We start from the raw sequence: 18,593 nt of genomic DNA, 5'->3' as shown, positions 1-18,593 counted from the left end.
CAGGTAGCCAAGACTGAACTTGAACCCTTGATCCTCCCATCCGCACCTCACCAGGTCTAGTTCTGCATTCTTTCTGGAAAGCTCTTCCAATGTCTGCCTCTTCGTTTCCACATGCTGACGTGCACTTCCCACTTAATAAACATTTGTTGGGGTCCAGTGTGATGGTGCCAACCAAGGCTACATAGTGAGACCCAGTCTCCAATTAATTAAAATTGTTAGTGTATGCTTGTCTTTGGGAACCTAAGAACTCTCCAAATTCAGGAAAACAAGTGAGAGATCCAGGCCTGAGGAAGCCTCAGAGTTGGATCATTCCATGGTTATTTAGTATTCATTTTCCTGAAGCAGAAATTCTATTCTTGTGAGGATAACCTGTGAGGACGAGTGCAAAATTTCACCATTAGGATCAGCAAGGTGATGGCTCAGCAGGTAAAAGCATTTGTCACTAAATCTGATGGCCTGGCTTCCAATCCCCAGGACCCATACAGTATCATAGTATAGAGAACCAGTCCTACAAATTATCCTCTGACTACATGTGCACTGTGTCACATGCCACATGCAACTACACATGCATGCACACACACACACACACAATGTAAATTTAAAAGTAAAAATCTCTGGGCATTAGTGGAACACACTTTTATTCCCAGTCGTTGGGCGGCAGAGGGTGGTGGATCTTCGTGAGCTCAAGGCCATCCTGGACTACATAGTGAGCTAATAATGAGCCAGAGCTACAAAGGGAGACCTTGTCTAAATAGATAGATAGATAGATGATAGATAGATAGATAGATAGATAGATAGATAGATAGATAGATAGATAGATAGTAAAAATAAGTTTGGGAGCTAGAGAGATGGTCCAGTGGTTACGAGCATTGATTGCTCTTCCAGAAGGCCTGGATTCAAGTTCCAGCAATCACACAATGTCTCACAAATGTCTGGAATTCCAATTCCAAAGTATGCAATGCCCTCTGCTGGCCTCAACAAGTTCTGCACACACATCGTACACAGACATCCATGCAGGCAAAACACCCATACATAAAATTAAAATAAATTTCAAAAAACTTAAGTCAAAATTATGCCCTGAAGGCATGAGCTTGAGATCCATCTACACAGACACCCGGACAGCCTGCTGCCATAGCTGGTCAGAAAAGACACTGCACTGGGACCCAGGACCAGGGTGATGGGATGGGCAGGAGATGCCGTCTAAGGAGTTCTGTCTGGGATGAAGTACATTCTGCCACTCCGAGCTCAAGCCCCCACATTTGCCTCACCTGGGGAGTACATTCTGGCTCAACAACAGTCCAGTCACTCCTGAGGCTGGGTCCTCTCCCCTTTTATCCTGTGTTCTAGGAGTACAACAAGGCACCATGCATGTCCCTCCCGCAAGGAGCAGAGGGGTGGAGAAAATGGGACGCGAGCTTACTTACCAACCCCAGCACACAGCACATTTCACCCACAGACAGCGCCACATAAAATGGAGGCTGGGGTAGCAGGGAAACACACATCAAAACTGCACTGAGGTTCCGGCTCACCCCAGTCAACATGACTGTTGCACAGAACTGATAAATGCCGGTATGGATGTAGCCTTTATGTAGAGTTTGTGGAATCATTGTGGAAATCAGTGTGAATGTCCCTGGAGAAACTAAAAATAGAACTCACACATGATCCAGATATACCCCTCCTCAGCACACCACAGAGATACCTGTTCATCCTGGCTGCCACATGGACACACCTGTCAGCCATACCAGAAACCAGGGCTCGGAAGGTCCTCTGTTTGTTCAGCAAAATATATAACTCTGCTCCAATAAACTCAAGAAATCATCAAAGAATACTACATAAGCTTTAGCACCACTGCAGGCCCCTCCCTACACTGTCTCCCCCAGAAAGAACAGAGGTTAATGAGGCTGGTGGTATCTGCTGAGTAAGTGCTGCCCATGCAAGTTCGGTGCCTTGAGGTGGATTCCACAGATGGACCCAATTTGTCCAGGAATGCTAAGAATTGTGTTTGCAGACAAGAAGCAAAAGCTGCAGGCCTGTGCGAGTGGAAAAGCAGGCAGGCTTCCAGTGGACTCTTGTCTTTCCAAAGTGTCACCCCACACTCTGAAGGTGTGTGTGTGTGTGTGTGTGTGTGTGTGTGTGTGTGTGTGTGCAGGTCCATGAAAACCAGATAAGGGTGTAAGATTCCTAGAGTTAGGGTTATAGGCAGATGTGAACTGCCCAGTGTGGGTGCTGCGAGCCAAATTCAGATCCTCTGCAAAAGCACCAAGTGCTTTTAACTACTAAGACATCTCTCCAACCCCTACACCCCATATTTTGAATTAGCCCTTTTTAAATTTTTTAATTAAAAAATTTTTTCATACAATATATTTTGGTCATGTTTTCCCCTCCCCCACCTCCTCCTAGATCCTCTCTGTAATGGTCTGTCCTGTCCCTTTAAGAAACAAGCCCCAAGCCGGGCAGTGGTGGCGCATGCCTTTAATCCCAGCACTCGGGAGGCAGAGGCAGGCGGATCTCTGTGAGTTCGAGACCAGGCTGGTCTACAAGAGCTAGTTCCAGGACAGGCTCCAAAACCACAGAGAAACCCTGTCTCGAAAAACCAAAAAAAAAAAAAAAAAAAAAAAGAAAAGAAAGAAAGAAAAAAGAAACAAGCCCCACCCACTCCCCAACCTTCTATCAAGGCCAGGCAAGCAGATCTTCCTTCAGCTTCCAGGCTTCCAGCCTGGGCTCTCTGCTATCTCCTCTCCTATCCCACCCTCCTCTCTCCCTCTCCCCCCTCTCTTCCCCTTCCCTTTTACTGAATAAACTATATCCAAACTCACTCTACATGGTGTGCCTAACCGTCTCTGTCTCTCACCCAGCACGGCTTCTCATGGAACCTGGCTGCCCCTCGCGGCCCAATCACCCCTCGGGGAACTGCACAGGGTTTTATCTAAACCATTACACTCTCCACCTTCCTACCCACCAAACTTCATTTTCTCTCTCTTTGCATCTCTGTGTGTCTGTCTGTCTGTCTGTCTATCTATCTCTGTCTTTTTCTATCTCAGGTAGCCTTTTAAACCACTCTTTCATCATGGAACATAAACTCTAAGAAGAAAATGGCTATGTTTGTACCCTGCTTTATTTGCACACCCAGCTATGTTTGGATATAGCTATCATATGTACACAAGTGTTTGTGGAATGAATAAGAAAAAACAGATGCATTGTGTGTGTGTGTTGGGGGGGGTTGAATGACCACAAAGTGTACTAACACCTGTGTATGAAAAGGCCATGCTGAAACCCAATACTCTACATGCTGACCTTAAATTTTATTTAAGAAAAGAAGAGGTGGGACTGGAGAGGTAGCTCAGCAATTAGGAACACTTGCTGTTCTTGCAGAGGTCACAGATTTCCTTCCCAGCACCCATGTCAGGAGACTCTGCCTCTAAGTGCAGCTCCACAAAGTCCCCTCTTGGTCATTGTTCCTGTGTTGTTAGTTCGTCACAACTCTCTGACTCCTGGTTCTTTCCAGTTGCTAGTAGGCTGTAGATTTTAGCTCCTCTTGCAAGCAGTCCCTTTCCATTAGAAGAACAAAGCCTTCATTCTCCTCAGCATTATCCCACTCCATCACCACCATCCATGGGGTTCTTGGCACCATTGCAAGTGCAGATTAGATAATCACCCCTCACCTTTGGGAATGAATCCCAAAAATCTCCATCATGCAATGTAGCACAATGTCTGACTGCACCAGGCTACCAAGGAACAGCCAGTCCTTTCTGTATCTTGCTGGACAGTGATAAGCAAACAGTCACTGGCGTCCCTTCTACAGGGTGAGGTTGATAAATGCTGAGGCAACATCACCCTAGAGGATTTACTTCACGATGGAGAGCATGGCCTCCTTGGTTGGACCAAAAAAAATCATCCATCATGATCAAGTAGGCTTCATCCCAGAGATGCAGGGCTGGTTCAACATATGAAAATCTATCAATGTAATCCATCATATAAATAAATTGAAAGAAAAAAACATATGATCATTTCATTAGATGCTGAAAAAGCATTTGACAAAATTCAACACCCCTTCATGATAAAGGTCTTGGGGAGATTAGGAATACAAGGATCATATCTAGATGTAATAAAAGCAATATACATCAAACCAACAGCTAACATCAAATTAAATGGAGAGAAATTCAAAGCAATTCCACTAAAATCAGGAACAAGACAAGGCTGTCCACTCTCTCCATATCTCTTCAACATAGTTCTTGAAGTTGTAACAATAGCAATAAGACAACAAAAGGCGATCAAAGGGATTCAAATTGGAAAGGAAGAAGTTAAACTTTCGTTATTTGCAGATGATATGATAGTGTACATAAGTGACCCAAAAAAACTCTACCAGAGATCTCCCACAGCTGAAAAATACCTTCAGTCATGTGGCAGGATATAAGATCAACTCAAAAAGTCAGTATATACACAAAGGATAAGGAAGCTAAGAGGGAAATCAGAGAAACGTCACCTTTCACAATAGCCACAAATAACATAAAATATCTTGGAGTAACACTAACCAAGGAAGTGAAAGACCAATTTGACAAGAACTTTAAATTTCTGAAGAAAGAAAGTGAAGAAGATACCAGAAAATAAAAAGATCTCCCGTGCTCTTGGATAGAAAGGATCAACATAGTAAAAATGGCAATCCTACCAAAAAGCAATCTACAGATTCAATGTACTGCCCATCAAAATCCCAACACAATTCTTCATAGACCTTGAAAGAACAATAATCAACTTCATATGGAAAAACAAAAACCCCAGGATAGCAAAAACAATCCTATACAATAAAGAAACTTCTGGAGGCATTATCATCCCTGACATCAAGCTCTATTACAGAGCTACAGTAATGAAAACATCTTGGTATTGGCATAAAAACAGAGACATTGACTAACAGAATTAAATTTAAGACCCAGATATTAATCCACACACCTATGAACACCTAATTTTTGACAAAGAAGCTAAAATTATACAATGGAAAAAAGAAAGCATCTTCAGCAAATGGTGCTGGCATAAATGGATGTCAACATGTAGAAGAATGAAAATAGATCCACAAAACTCAAGTCCAAATAGATTAAAGACCTCAATATAAATCTGACCACACTGAACCTGATAGAAGAGAAAGTGGGAAATAGCCTTTAATGCATGGGTACAGGAGATCACTTCCTAAATATAACCTCAGTAGCACAAACACTAAGAGCAACAATAAATAAATAGGGCCTCCTGAAACTGAGAAGCTTCTGTAAAGCAAAGAACACAGTAAATAAGACAAAAAGGCAGCCTACTGAAGGGGGAAAGATCTTCACCAACCCCACATCAGACAAAGGACTGATCTCCAAAATATATAAAGAACTCAACAAACTATAGACATTAAAATTCTAAATAACCCAATTAAAAAATGAGGTTCTGAACTAAACAGAGAATTCTCAACAGAAGAATTTCAAACGGCCAAAAGATACTTAAAGGCATATTTAACTTCCTTAGCTATCAAGGAAATTAAAACAACTCTGAGATACCATCTTACACCTATCAGAATGACTAAGATTAAAAACACTAACAATAGCTTATGCTGGAGAGGATGTAGAGTAAGGGGAACACTCATCTATTGCCAGTGGGTATGCAAACTTGTGCAACCACTTTGGAAATCAGTATGACAAGTTTCTCAGAAAATTGGGAATCAACCTACCTCAGGATCCAGCAATATCACTCTTGGGAATCATACTACAAAAGCATTTGTTCAACTATGTTCATAGCAGCATTGTTTGTAATAACCAGGACCTGAAAACAACCTAGATGCCCCACAACTGAAGAATGGATAAAGAAAGTGTGGCACATTTACATATTAGAGTACTACTCAGTGGTTAAAAAAAAATGACATCTTGAATTTTGCATGCAAATGGATGGAATTAGAAAACACTATCCTGAGTGAGGTAACCCAGACCCAAAAAAATGAATATGGTATGTACTCACTTATAAGAGGATACTAGCCATAAACAAAGGACATTGAGCCTATAGTTCATGATCCTAGAGAAGCTAAGTAATAAGGTGAACCCAAAGAAAAACATATATAGACCCACTTGGAAATTGGAAACAAGATCACCTGACAAAATTGGAAGCATGGGGATGGCATATAGAAGGAAGGGGAGAAGGAAAAGGTTGAGGAGAATTTGAGGTAACAGGATAGTCAAGATGGAGGAAGGACAGATATGAGAGTAAGGAAAGAGGATTAGCAAGAAACTTGGCTCTAGAAAAATTCCCAGGAATCCACAAGGATGACCCCAGCTAAGACCCTAAGCAATGGAGGAGAAGATGCCTGAACTGGCCTTGTCCTGTAATGAGACTGATGATTATCTTAAATATCACCATAGAACCTTCATCCCACAACAGATGGAAACAGAGGCAGAGACTCACATAGGGGCACTGGACTGAGCTCCCAAGGTCCAGTTGAAGAGTGGAAGGAGTGAGAGCATGAGAAAGGAGGTCAAGACCATGAGGGGTTCATCCACTGAGACAGTTTTCCTGAGCTAATGGGTACTCACCAACTCCAACTGGACTGGGAGTGAGTGAGCATGGGACAAAACTATTCCCTCTGAATGTGGTTGACAGTTGGGGCAGACTGAGGAGCCATTGACGGTGGCACTGGGATTTGTCTCTACTGCATGTACTGGCTTTTTGGGATCCTATTCTCTTTGGATATATACCTTGCTCAGCCTAGATGTAATAGGGAGGGCCTCGGACCTTCCACAGGGCAGGGTTCCTTGCCTTCTCTTAGGAGTGGAGGGGGTGGGGTGGAAGGGTGAGTAGAAGGAGTGGGAGGAGGGGAGGGAGTGGGAATTTGTATTGATATTTTTTAAAGTAATAAAAAACTGAAATTAAATAGGCTAGAGAGATAGCTCATCGTTTTAGAGAATATACTGTTATTGCTGCAGACCAGAGGCCAATCCCCAACACCCACATCAGGCAGCTAACAACAGTCTATAACTGTTATTCTCCTTTAAAGATATAATGGGGGAAGAGGGAAGGCCAGTCCCATGAGGGCAGTGGTCCCACGAGGGGCAGTGGTGCCATGAGGAGTAGCGGCAGGTGACCTGAGGCCTCAGTAGGTCCTCCAGGCCTGGGCGAGTCCCCTGAGGCTTTGGTGGGTCACCTAGACTGATAAGAGACCAACCTCAGCCAGTGAGAGATTGACAGATACATCATGCGGGGAGAGAGAGAGTTTGAATATAGAGTTTATTTAGTGAGTTATGGAGGGGAAAGGGTAAGGAGGGAGGGGAGAAGGGGGGAAAGAGAGGCACAGAGAGAGGGAGAGAGGGGAAGAAGAGAGAGAGCAAAATTTACTTCTTCAGGAAAGAGATAGAGTGCAGGCTGAAGGAGGCGGGATTTCCACTTCCCTCAGTGGAAGGGGAGGGGTTGGGAGAGGGCGGGGCTTGTCTCTTAAAGGGACAGGCTACCCAGGTGATAGACCAGGCCAACAGATCATAAAAATAACTCCAGATGCCATGGCTTCTGTGGAAACCTGCATGTACATACCCACAGAAACATACACTATGATGCCTATTCTTGGTTGTTAACTTGGCTATATATGTAATGAACTACAATCCAGAAATGGAGGGCACACCTGTGAGAGACTTTTTGCTTGGTTTGAAGTGGGTGGATCCACTTTTAGTCCAGACCTTTGAGGTAGGAAGATACATGCCTTTAATTTGGACCTTGATTGGGGATACACAATTTTAACCTGGGCCATACCTTCTACTGAAAGTCTATATAAGAACACAGAAGGAGGAAGGTCCTGCTTATTGCCTGCTTGCTCTCACCTTGATAGCACATCCATGCCTTCACTGGCACTGGAAACTACTTCTTTAGGATTCCAGCATATACTGAAGACCAGCTGAGACATCCAGTCTTGTGAACTGAGAAACTACCAGATTGTTGGACTTTATGTTCACAGCCAGTCATTATTAAGCTGCAGCCTGTAAGTCAGTCCAATAAATCCTATAGACAGACAATCAGACAGATACATAGATAAATGGAGGGAGAGAGATTCATTCTACAAATTCTGCTACTCTAGAGAACCCTGACTAACACACACACACACACACACACACACACACACACACTTAATTAAAATAACAAAAATAAATGTCTTAAAAATAAAATAAGAGCTCAGATTATTTCTCTGGAGTATTTGTTGAAAACAGTACTTTGAAGTATTTTGGCTCTTGAACAGAGAGCAGTTACTTATATAGTGTGTGTACATCCACCAAGGAGCTAGACTGAGTCATAAAATCCCTAAATCCCCAGGAGATAAAATAAGAAAAAGTACAGTTGAGCCAGCAAGAAGGTTCAGTGAGTAAGAACGCTTGCCCTGCAAGCCTGATAACTTGAGTTTGGTCACAGGAACCCATGGTGGGTGTAAGGAAAGAACAGACTCCTAAAGGTCTGATGCACAGAGAGGGGGGAAGGGGAGGGGGGAAAGGAAAGGGAGGGGAGAGAGGAGAGGAGAGGTTATAAAATAAATTATAAGCCTAGAAAGATAGCTCAATAGTAAGGGTGTTTGCCACCAAGCCTGACAACATAAGTTAAATCCTAGGATTCTCATTGTAATGGTCTGCTCTGTCCCTTTAAGAGGCAAGCCATGCCCACTGATCTTCAGCTTCCAGCCTGAGTCCCTTCTTTTCTGTCTCTCTCTTGAAGAGGCAGCTTCTGTTTCTCCCTTCTCCCCACTTCTCCCCTCCCCCATTTCTCTTTCTCTCTCCCTCTCTCCCTCTCTCTGCTCTTCTCTCCTTTTCCATTTCCCCTCCATAACTCACTAAATAAATATTCAACCTCACTCTGCATGGTGTGCCTATCCATGTCTCTGTCTCTCACCCACTGGGGCTGCGGCTCCCTGCCTGGAACTCACTGTTCCTCCTGGCCCACTGCAGCTACTTTGGGAACTGCGCTCTCTCTGACTGAGACTAGCTGCTCTCAGGACCCACTGCCCACTGCCTGATACCACTTCAGGGAACTGTAGTGTGGTCTTGGGACCCGCTGCCTGCTGCAGCCACCTGGGGATCCACAGCATTTTACTTTTTACCATGATACTCATATAATGGAAGGAGAAAAGCAATTCGATACATATGTTGTGTACACATACACACAAGTAAGTAAACATAGTTGAAAAAGATTATTAAAAAATATGCTCCAGGATCCCCAGCAGCGACAGGCAGCAGAAATGCTGCAGGTCCCCAAGCGGTGGTAGCGAGCCATGTGGCGGCAGGTGGCAGGCCCTGAGAGCAGCCAATCCCAGGCAGGGAGACATGCGGCAGCAGGCAAAAGACAGAGACATGGATAGGCATGCCATGCAGAGTGAGGTTAGATATTTATTTAGTGGTTATGGAAGGGAGGGAGAAGAGCAGAAAGAGAGAGGGGGGAGAGAAGGGAGAAACAGACGCTGCCTCTCTGAGAGGGAGACAGAAAAGAGAGAGAACTCAGGCTAGAAGCTGAAAATCAGACTATCTCAGCAGATGGGGAGAGAGTGGCATGGCTTGTCTCTTAAAGAGTCAGCCATGTAAAGGAATGTAAAGGAATCATTACATTCCTATCTCTTTTTTATGGTAAAAAGGCAGAAGGTTAGGCACCACAGATTAAAGGAACCGGGGTGTCAGATTCTCAAGACCTTTTCCTGCTTATTTGTGGGCATCATCTTTGAGGGGAACCTGAGAAAGCTGGATGCTGGTCAAATCCTGGCATAGCTGGTCTCTTTGCTCCTCTCTGGTGCTTGTGGTATGGAAATGTCTGGTGTCTCTTACACCTGTTTAAGGTATTGGCAAAACAGAGGACAAAGCTAAGGAAAAAAATTTTAGGAGCAGGGAATTGAGGGGGATATATCTGACCTGTTTAAGGTGGATCCTTTAATTTGGCTCCCTGGAAATCACAAGAATTCTTTGGGTTTGTGAAAACAGAAGTTTTAGACATTTGCATTGCATAAACAGTAGCATATTTATGTCAGAATGACTGTGACAGATATTTTTGCACAATGAAAAGTATTTTTAAGACTATGGAAAGCAGCATGAAAGAGAAGTTTGATAACTTGTATTTGTCCTCACACCTTTATAACTTGTAGGTCTTGTATTTGTATTGAAAGACCCTCGGAGTTTGGAGACTCTCACTCAAGTCTCGGGATAACACGACCCTCCAAGAACTCATGAGAGACTGTCCTTGCTGTAATCACACGAGGTTTATTGACAGGAACCAACGTGCTGGGGCCGAGACTCATATCCCATGCAGGGGTAGAGGAGTTCGACCCAGAGTAGCTGGGAGAAGGGGTATTTAAGGGGAGAAGCCACAACCCAAAGGGGGTAGGGAGGGCATCATTGGAAGATTACAAAAATACCAGTGATAATCACAAGGGGGTAACTCCCCATTTCTCAAGATTGTTCTCAAGATTATAATCTAACTTTGTGGCCAGCCAGTTCCTGGAACAAAGTCACTGAACTTTTTTTTTTTTTTGGCTCTACTCTTCCTGCTAGCGGGATCTGGATTTATCCTGATCTTTCAGTATTTTACTGAATTTTTTTTTTTTTGGTTTTTCGAGACAGGGTTTCTCTGTGGCTTTGGAGCCTGTCCTGGCACTAGCTCTGTAGACCAGGCTGGTCTCGAACTCACAGAGATCCGCCTGCCTCTGCCTCCCGAGTACTGGGATTAAAGGCGTGCGCCACCATCGCCCGGCTTTTTTACTGAAATTTGTTTGATGAGATTGTCCTTTTTTTTTTTAATTTCTGCCTCCTCCCTGCCTCCCACTTCCCTCCCCCTCTCCCTTAACTCCCCTCTCCCTCCCTCTCCAGTCCAAAGAGCAGTCAGGGTTCCCTGCCCTGTGGGAAGTCCAAGGTCCTCCCACCTCCATCCAGGTCAAGGAAGGTGCACATCCAAACAGACTAGGCTCCCACAAAGCCAGTACATGCAGTAGGATCAAAACCCAGTGCCTTTGTCCTTGGCCCTCATTGTCCACCACGTTCAGAGAGTCTGGTTTGATCCCATGCTTTTTCAGTCCCAGTCCAGCTGGCCTTGGTGAGCTCCCATTAGATCAGCCCCACCATCTCAGTGGGTAGGTGCACCCCTCGTGGTCCTGACTTCCTTGCTCATGTTCTCCCTCCTTCTGCTCCTCATTTGGACCTTGGGAGCTCAGTCCAGTGCTCCAATGTGGGTCTCTATCTCTATCTCCATCCATCGCCAGAGGAAGATTCTATGGTGATATGTAAGATATTCATCAGAATGGCTATAGGATCGGGCCATTTCAGGCTCCCTCTCCTCAGCTGCCCAAGGAACTAGCTGGGGACATCTCCATGGACACCTGGGAACCCCTCTAGAGTCAAGTCTCTTGCCAACCCTAAAATGGCTCCCTTAATTAAGATATGTACTTCCCTGCTCCCATATCCACCCTTCCTCTTTCCCAACCATCCCATTCACCCATGCTTTCCCCATCCTCCCCTTCTCACTTTTCTCTCCCCCTCTCCCCTTACCCCCATCCCCAAGTTCCCAATTTTTGCCCGGCAATCTTGTCTACTTCCAATATCCAGGATAACTATATGTTTTTCTTTGGGTTCACCATCTTGTTTAGCTTCTCTAGGATCACGAATTATTGTCCTTTTAAATTGACAAAACCTCTCAGCTGTCAAACTGCATCAGAAATCTTTGAAAAGGATAAAATTTTACTTGAGTTATTGATTTAAAAAAATGACAGAGAACTTACTTGGTTGGCACCCAGAGCTACCCTCAGGGTCCTTCATGGTTACTGAAGGTTATATTTGTCTTCTGCTGTTTAGCACAGGGCCTTCCAGGCTCCAGAAAATCCTGTGGGCTAAGAAATCCATAGGAAGACAAGCCTAGCTTAACCTGAGCAGCTAGGCTGTCGATTCCAGCTATTCTGTCCATGTCTGGAGATCTTCAGTTTAGATGGAAGGCAGTTTTGCCCAGTGGTCAGCGCTTAGCTGTTGAAGCAAATTGCCCATAGGCATTGTTCTGTGCCCATTTGTCTTCTGTCTTCTTTGGAGGAAGTAGAGTGCTGCTGCTAGGAGCCAACCTGTCTCTTTTTGTTATGCAAAGTTTTTTAATAATTAAATATTTAAGTGCCATATTCCCCAGATCTCTGAGCAGTTGAGGGCTGTTTATCAGGTATAACTGAAATGGATTTGCTGTGAGTCCCCGGCTGCTTGTTGTGGAGCTGAGACCATTCGGCAGGTCCCCAAACGAAGGTGGCTGGTCCCCAGTCATGTGGCAGCTGACTGGTCCCCCACGAGTGGTGTGGGAAGGTGGCAGGTGGGAGGCACAGAGATAGGCATACCATACAGAATGAAATTGGACATTTATTAGGTGGGTTATGGAGGGGAAGGGAAAGGGGAGGAAAGGAGAGGAGAGACAGAGACAGAGAAGGGGGAAGAGGCAGAAGCTGCCTCTTCAAGAGAGGGACCGGAAGAGAGAGAGCCAGGCTGAGGCTGCAAGCAGGAAGGGAGTAGGCATGGCTTGTCTCTTAAAGAGACAGAGCATTACAGTAGAGAACATCTTAATATATTTTAAATGAGGGTTGGATTAAATATAAAGTATTTTTGTAAGAGACTTAAAAGTACATACCAGTTTAAAACATGAGACATTGTTTTTGTAGTCTGAAATGAGATGCAATAAACAGACAATTATAACATTTAACAGTAGACATGGGTGCACGTTAAGTTACATGTATGAACATACACACAGAGTGAACAGGAATTGGGCAAAGTGGATGCTTTGGTGAGCCCTACCAAAGGCATGCCACTGCACAAAACACACATGCAACAGAGTCAGCAAGAGGAGTTTAGAAAAAAACATGAGTAAACTGGGGGACAAGGCAGGGTAACTTCAGTAAAGATGGGAGAACTTAGTCACCCGACCTGGCTCTCAGTTAAGATGCCAGTAAGGCCACCCATGTTACAGAGTTAACACTGGGAAACCAGGCAGGAAATACCTCAGTAAAGATGGCAGAACTTGGCCACCTGACCTGGCTCATAGCCAAGATAGTGGCGAAGTCACCTGACCCCAGTCAAAATGGCAGCAGTCACATGTTGTATGGAAAGGCCACAATTTTTGAAGCTGCAGGGATTTTAAGCTTAATAAGAGAGACCTAGAGGTGTGATCCACCCTGTGGCTAAGCTGTCATGCCACAAACCACAGAGGGGAGCAAAAGGCTGGAATTGAAAAAAAAGAGAGAGAGAGAGAGAGAACAATCATTACAACAGTTGTTTTAATTTTATAAATAAAATGATAAACATGCTCCCAAAGGAAAATGTTGAAAGTTGATACTAATTGTGAGATTTAAAAAAAAAAAAAAGTGGTTTTCATTTTTTTGCACTGATAATTCCCACCAACAAGAAAATCTAGATGTCAGATGTACCATGTAACAGATGTGGCCCGGTGTGGTGTGAAGGACACTTGCTGTGAGCAGATGTGTACAGTCACTACTTGGACAGCCTTCTTCCTCTGGGCTCGTCATCACGCCAGAATTTAACAAGGGTGAGAACAGTGTTCAGTGTTGGCAGAGATCTGCTCAGTAAAATGCAGCTATTTATCACCTAAGGTGATTTTCTAATTTTGAGTCAGGATTTGGCTTTGTAGCCCAGGCTAGCCTGGAACTTTCAATCCTCCTTGGTCTCCTGAGTGCTGGTATTACAGGCCTAGGCTGCCCCACTGTGGAGGACACACACAGACGTGAGCCTATTTCACTTTGTCTGAAGGTCAGAGAGTTTGAGCTTAGTTTTGCTCTTTCAAAGTTGTTAGAAAGAGCTGTGGCTACAAAACAAAACACCCTGACCTAGGGTGTGGTTACCAGGTGTTTGGGACCTTAAGAGGGCCAATAAAGGCTCCACGCTGACGAAAGGTCAGAGAATTCAAGTGTACACTTCTGTTCTTTCTTTTGAAACAGGAGGTTTTACTTAGGGAGTGGCTGCCTACAGGATACTTGGTCTAGCGTGGGTTCGCTGCCCCAAACATCAAACACTTTTCTTTGAAATTAATAGCTTGATGTCTGAGTGTTGGAGCAAGTAACTCTTCTGGTTGTCTTCTGTATCACATTAAAGCAGTCTTTCGCCTTCTCCCTCCCCCATACTTTTGTATTTGGGTATAAACGTATATAAGTGTAAAAAAAATAATAAACGAGGGCAAACTGAGAACTCGAAATTCAGCACCCAGTATTGACTGAGTTGCCCTCCGGGTACTATCCCACGCCTCTGCATTTCTTTCTTATCTCTGTTCTTCCTACCTAACACTTCTAATCCTCAGGTTCCTACCCTGGTTCATAGGAACCCACTGCAGATAGGGTCGTGGCAAGATAACCCCCAAAAGGTTGCTGGCGACATATGGCAACCCAGCGTGGTGCCCCCAACACCCCACTGACTTTGACTGTAGAAATATGATTCAATCTCTGATAAGCAGAACGTCCCAGAAGTTGATTTTTTTCAGAAAATTGGCTTTTAGCAAATGAGTCCTTATGCAGAATGGTCATTAGGCAAATTCATCATTTAGCCAAGAGGTCATTTAGTGAATCGGCTTTCAATGACTTGCCCTCTGAAAGTTTGCTACAGTGAGCATTTTCTTCTGCTAAATGTCCATTTGATTTCCATAATTAATATTCACTGGAGCATGGATGGGAAGCATCTCAGGGACCCAGGAGCATCCAGGACAGACTTGTAATAATCAGACTACTAAAAATGGTCTTATTAAGAAAAAAAAAATAGGCCCAGCACCACTTTGAAATCCTTGATTCTTTATCAAAGCCCCTTGGGGTTTTTTGGTGTTTTTTTTTGTTTGTTTTTTGCAAAAGACTCCCCAAAGTAATGTGACCAGTTCTGTTCATTTCTAGGGCTTCAGTAGCCAAGTAACACACTGGGTGGCTTAAAGCATGAGATGCCCAGTGTCTTACAAACCTGGAAGGTGGAAGTCCAAAACAAAGGTTCTGGCAATGCTAGGCTTCCTCCGTCTTTGCTTCTTCTAGCCTTTGATGCTACAGCAGTCCTCGGTGGTACTTGGCTTGTAGCTGCATCACTCTGAGCTCTAAAGCAATGTGGCCATTTTCTTCTGTGCCTTTGATTTTATGTGGCATTTTCCTCTCCTATAAGGAAAGCCGCTGGTACCCAGGATATCCTCTAGCATATTTTCCTGTTAACTTGATTATATCTGCAGCCACTCCCAAAAAAATTATTCACACTCCTAGGAACCAAGGGTTAGGAATTCCAGCCTACCTTTGCAGAGGATACAATTCAATCCTTAATACTGGCTCCATTGCAAACCAAAACATTATATAATTGGAGCTGACACTGTAGCTCAACTGGTAGAGTGCTTATCAATCTTGCCTGAAGCCTTGGGTTCAGCGTCCCCCACGGTTTAAAAACGGGTGTGTTGGTCCACAACTGTAATCCAAGAGGTAGAGACAGAAGGATAAGGAGCTCAAGGTCACCTCAGCTACGTGGCAAAGTTAGAGGCCAGCTTGGACTGCACAAGACCCTGTCTAAAACACAAACAAAACCATCATATAACCCTTGTGTTTCTCTTTGCGTGTCCCGGGACTGAGATCATTACACCAAGCTTCCAATGTGGATTACACCTGATCCTGCCGAGACTTTACTGCAGCACCTGTCTCCAAAGCTGCGGGGCTTCTTGGATGCTGGAAACAGCCCGAGGAAGGTTGAAACTTTATTTAACCTTAAATCCTATTATAGAGTCTGCATTTGGTGCAATTTATATTTGAACTATAAAATTCTTCTATAAGTTGAAACATGGCCTATAAAAGGTCGCTGCACCCTGAAGCAACATTCTAGAAAGAAATCAATTGGTCCTTTTTCTTACAGAAGCCATTAGCCAGAGGAGAGATAAAGGAAAAACTTCCTCATGCTGATTGAACTCCAAACCCAAAGCATAATTTCTAAAAGGCAATGGCTTCATACAGCTAAAATGCATTAGGCTATTATTAGATAATAGAGAGCCTTTAATACGGCTCGTGCACCTACTGCCTCCTACAATGAAGGGGCAGGCGCACTCAGATGTGCACCCAGGCCTTGCTCCAGACATCAACATCTGGAATCAGCACTCTGCCTGACAGGAGGGGGCTTAGCCTTCCATCACCCCTGTGAGGTTCCTGGGTCCTTAAAAGTCCTTCAGTGAGCTGAATAATAGTTCAGTTGGTAAAGGGCTTGCCTTACAAGCACGAGGATTGGAATTGATCTCCCAGATTCATCTGCACTTGTAGAACCAGTGCTAAGTTTCGGGAACAGGTAGATCCCTGGGGCTCATTGGCCAGCTAGCAGTAGACTCCCGGCCAATGAGAAGCCCTGCCTCAAAAAAACCAAGATGAACAGGAACAACAGTGGAGGCACACGCGTGTACACACACACCAGATCCTCAGTGCCTTGTCCCCCTTCATTCAGATCTAATTAAGACGCACAGCTTTTGTCACACTCAGTGTGCAATGACTCTGAGTCTTTTCTCAATCTGCTCTTGTCTGTGGTATCAGGAAGGCTAGACCAGCCGAGACTTACTAATACCTTGGGAACACGTCATGCAGTATGATCATGAGGACAGCTATTGCTCCTTTGTTCTGTAGCAACAGTGATTAATAAGAATGATGTGCAGCTCTCTGCCTCCCATGTTTTGCATCATCAACTGCAGGCAGAGAGCTGATCAAAGGCACAGGTAAGCCAGTGTCCCTGAGGCCACCTCCAAAGTCAGCCTTCCTCAGTCAGCCAGACCCATCCTACTTGTGAGGCCTCAGAATGTCAGGTGACTGCAGTCAGGATTATGCAATGTAAGAAACACAGTAACAGTCCAGCATGGTGGCACATGCCTATAATCCTGGGCAGTTTGGAGGCTGAGGCAGGAGTATCATTGCAAGTTCAAGGCCAAAATGGGCTACAAAGAGAATACCAACCTAGCCAAGTTCACACAGCAAGACTGTAAAACAAACAAATAAGGCTAGTTAGATAACTCAGATAGTTAGATAACAAGTTAGATAACTTGCCTAATGTCTTGAGTTCAGTCTGCGTAGAAGAACCAACTCCTGCAAGCTGTCCTTACATATGGTGAATCACACACACACACACACACACACACACACACACACACAAGTAATAAACATAAAAAATGAAAAGACAAAATCCCACAGAAACAACTACAGTTCACTACGTTTAAGTCAACCCAGCTCAGGGAATAAAAAGACCAAGCCCTTCTTTAAAGGTTGTGCTGGCCTGGGCTCCTTGGAGGGTCACAGACCTGACTGCAATCAATTACCCTCCGTTGTTCCCCTAAGGGTTTCTCATCTGAAAGAAGTAATGGGCCTTAATATGTCCCCCTCATCTACCTTCTGCAAGCATATTGAACAGGCTGGCTCAGAAAGCTTCCAAATGGAATTTTTTTTAAACATTTGCTAAAGTGAACTGCTCTGCCTTGAACGACAATGCAGAATCAGGGGGCAGCAGGGGTGGCTTGCCAGCGTCCTGCCTTTCAACTCTAGCAAGACACGTTAACTTTGAAAACTCGGCCACCCGCGGCAGCTAACTCCCACTCTTCGTTGGGATTCTTTTTCCTTGCTAGATCAAACGGAACTCCTGCTGGATGCCCCTGCGATTCTGTGCACGCATCTTCAGCGCAGATCTTGCTACTGTTATGTTCCCGCTTGAGGCCCCAGGCCCTGGAGGGCAGAAACCAAATAGGCTTTATCCCACTGCTGCAGCCCCTAGCCTTACCAATCATACTGGAGATGCTTAGTAAGAATTAGGTTATGTTAGGATGCAGACACAAAAACTGGAGAGTAGACTGAGGTTGCCCTTCCTCGCGGGTTCCAGAGGGCGGTGCTGATGGGGAGGGTGTTGATAAGGCCGTTCACACAGACTGCACGTGCCGGTGGACCAAGACCAGTGTGCAGGAATCAGGAGACTTGTGCTGGCTTGGGTGGGCACGAACCCCGCCCTGCCTCCGGGATCAAAACCCGGGAGTGAGACCCGCCCAGAGAGGAGCAAGCAAGGCCGCGCACCACTCAGCCCCGCACTAGACCATAACCCCGCCTACAGGATGTCCGGGAGCTCAGCAGAAGGATCCCAAGCAGCCAGGAGCACTTCCAAGATCCGCCTCCGCAACTAGGCGAGCACTTCAGCCCCGCCTTCGGCTGGTCCGAGCCTGTACCCTAATCGGTCAAAGGACCGCTCCCTAAGCTCCGCCCCACCTCAGTCTCGGACCCGCCCCATACCCACCTTGGGCCAGGCTTCCAGCCTCTAGACTCCGCCCCAGTTCTGGTCAAGGACCGCCCCTGAGCTCCGCCCCACCTCAGTCTCGAACCCGCCCCATGCCCACCTTGAGCCCGCCTTCCAACTTCTAGTCTCCGCCCCAATTCCGATCAAGGACCGCCCCTAAGCTCCGCCCCACCCCATACCCACCTTGGGCCCGCCTTCCAACCGCTAGACTCCGCCCCAGCCTTGGTCAAGGACCACCTTCTGAGCCCCACCCCAGGCCACTGTAGGCCCCGCCTTCAGATTGCCCGCTCCAGCTCCACGAACCTGTTTGAAACGCGCGCCCGCCAACCGCTTTAG

The sequence above is a fragment of the Alexandromys fortis genome, unplaced genomic scaffold (genome assembly GCF_014885135.2).
Source record: "Alexandromys fortis isolate MF-2015 unplaced genomic scaffold, M_Fortis_MF-2015_v1.1 scaffold_29, whole genome shotgun sequence".
NCBI lineage: Eukaryota > Metazoa > Chordata > Mammalia > Rodentia > Cricetidae > Alexandromys > Alexandromys fortis.
Note: the sequence above shows the minus strand (reverse complement) of the source record.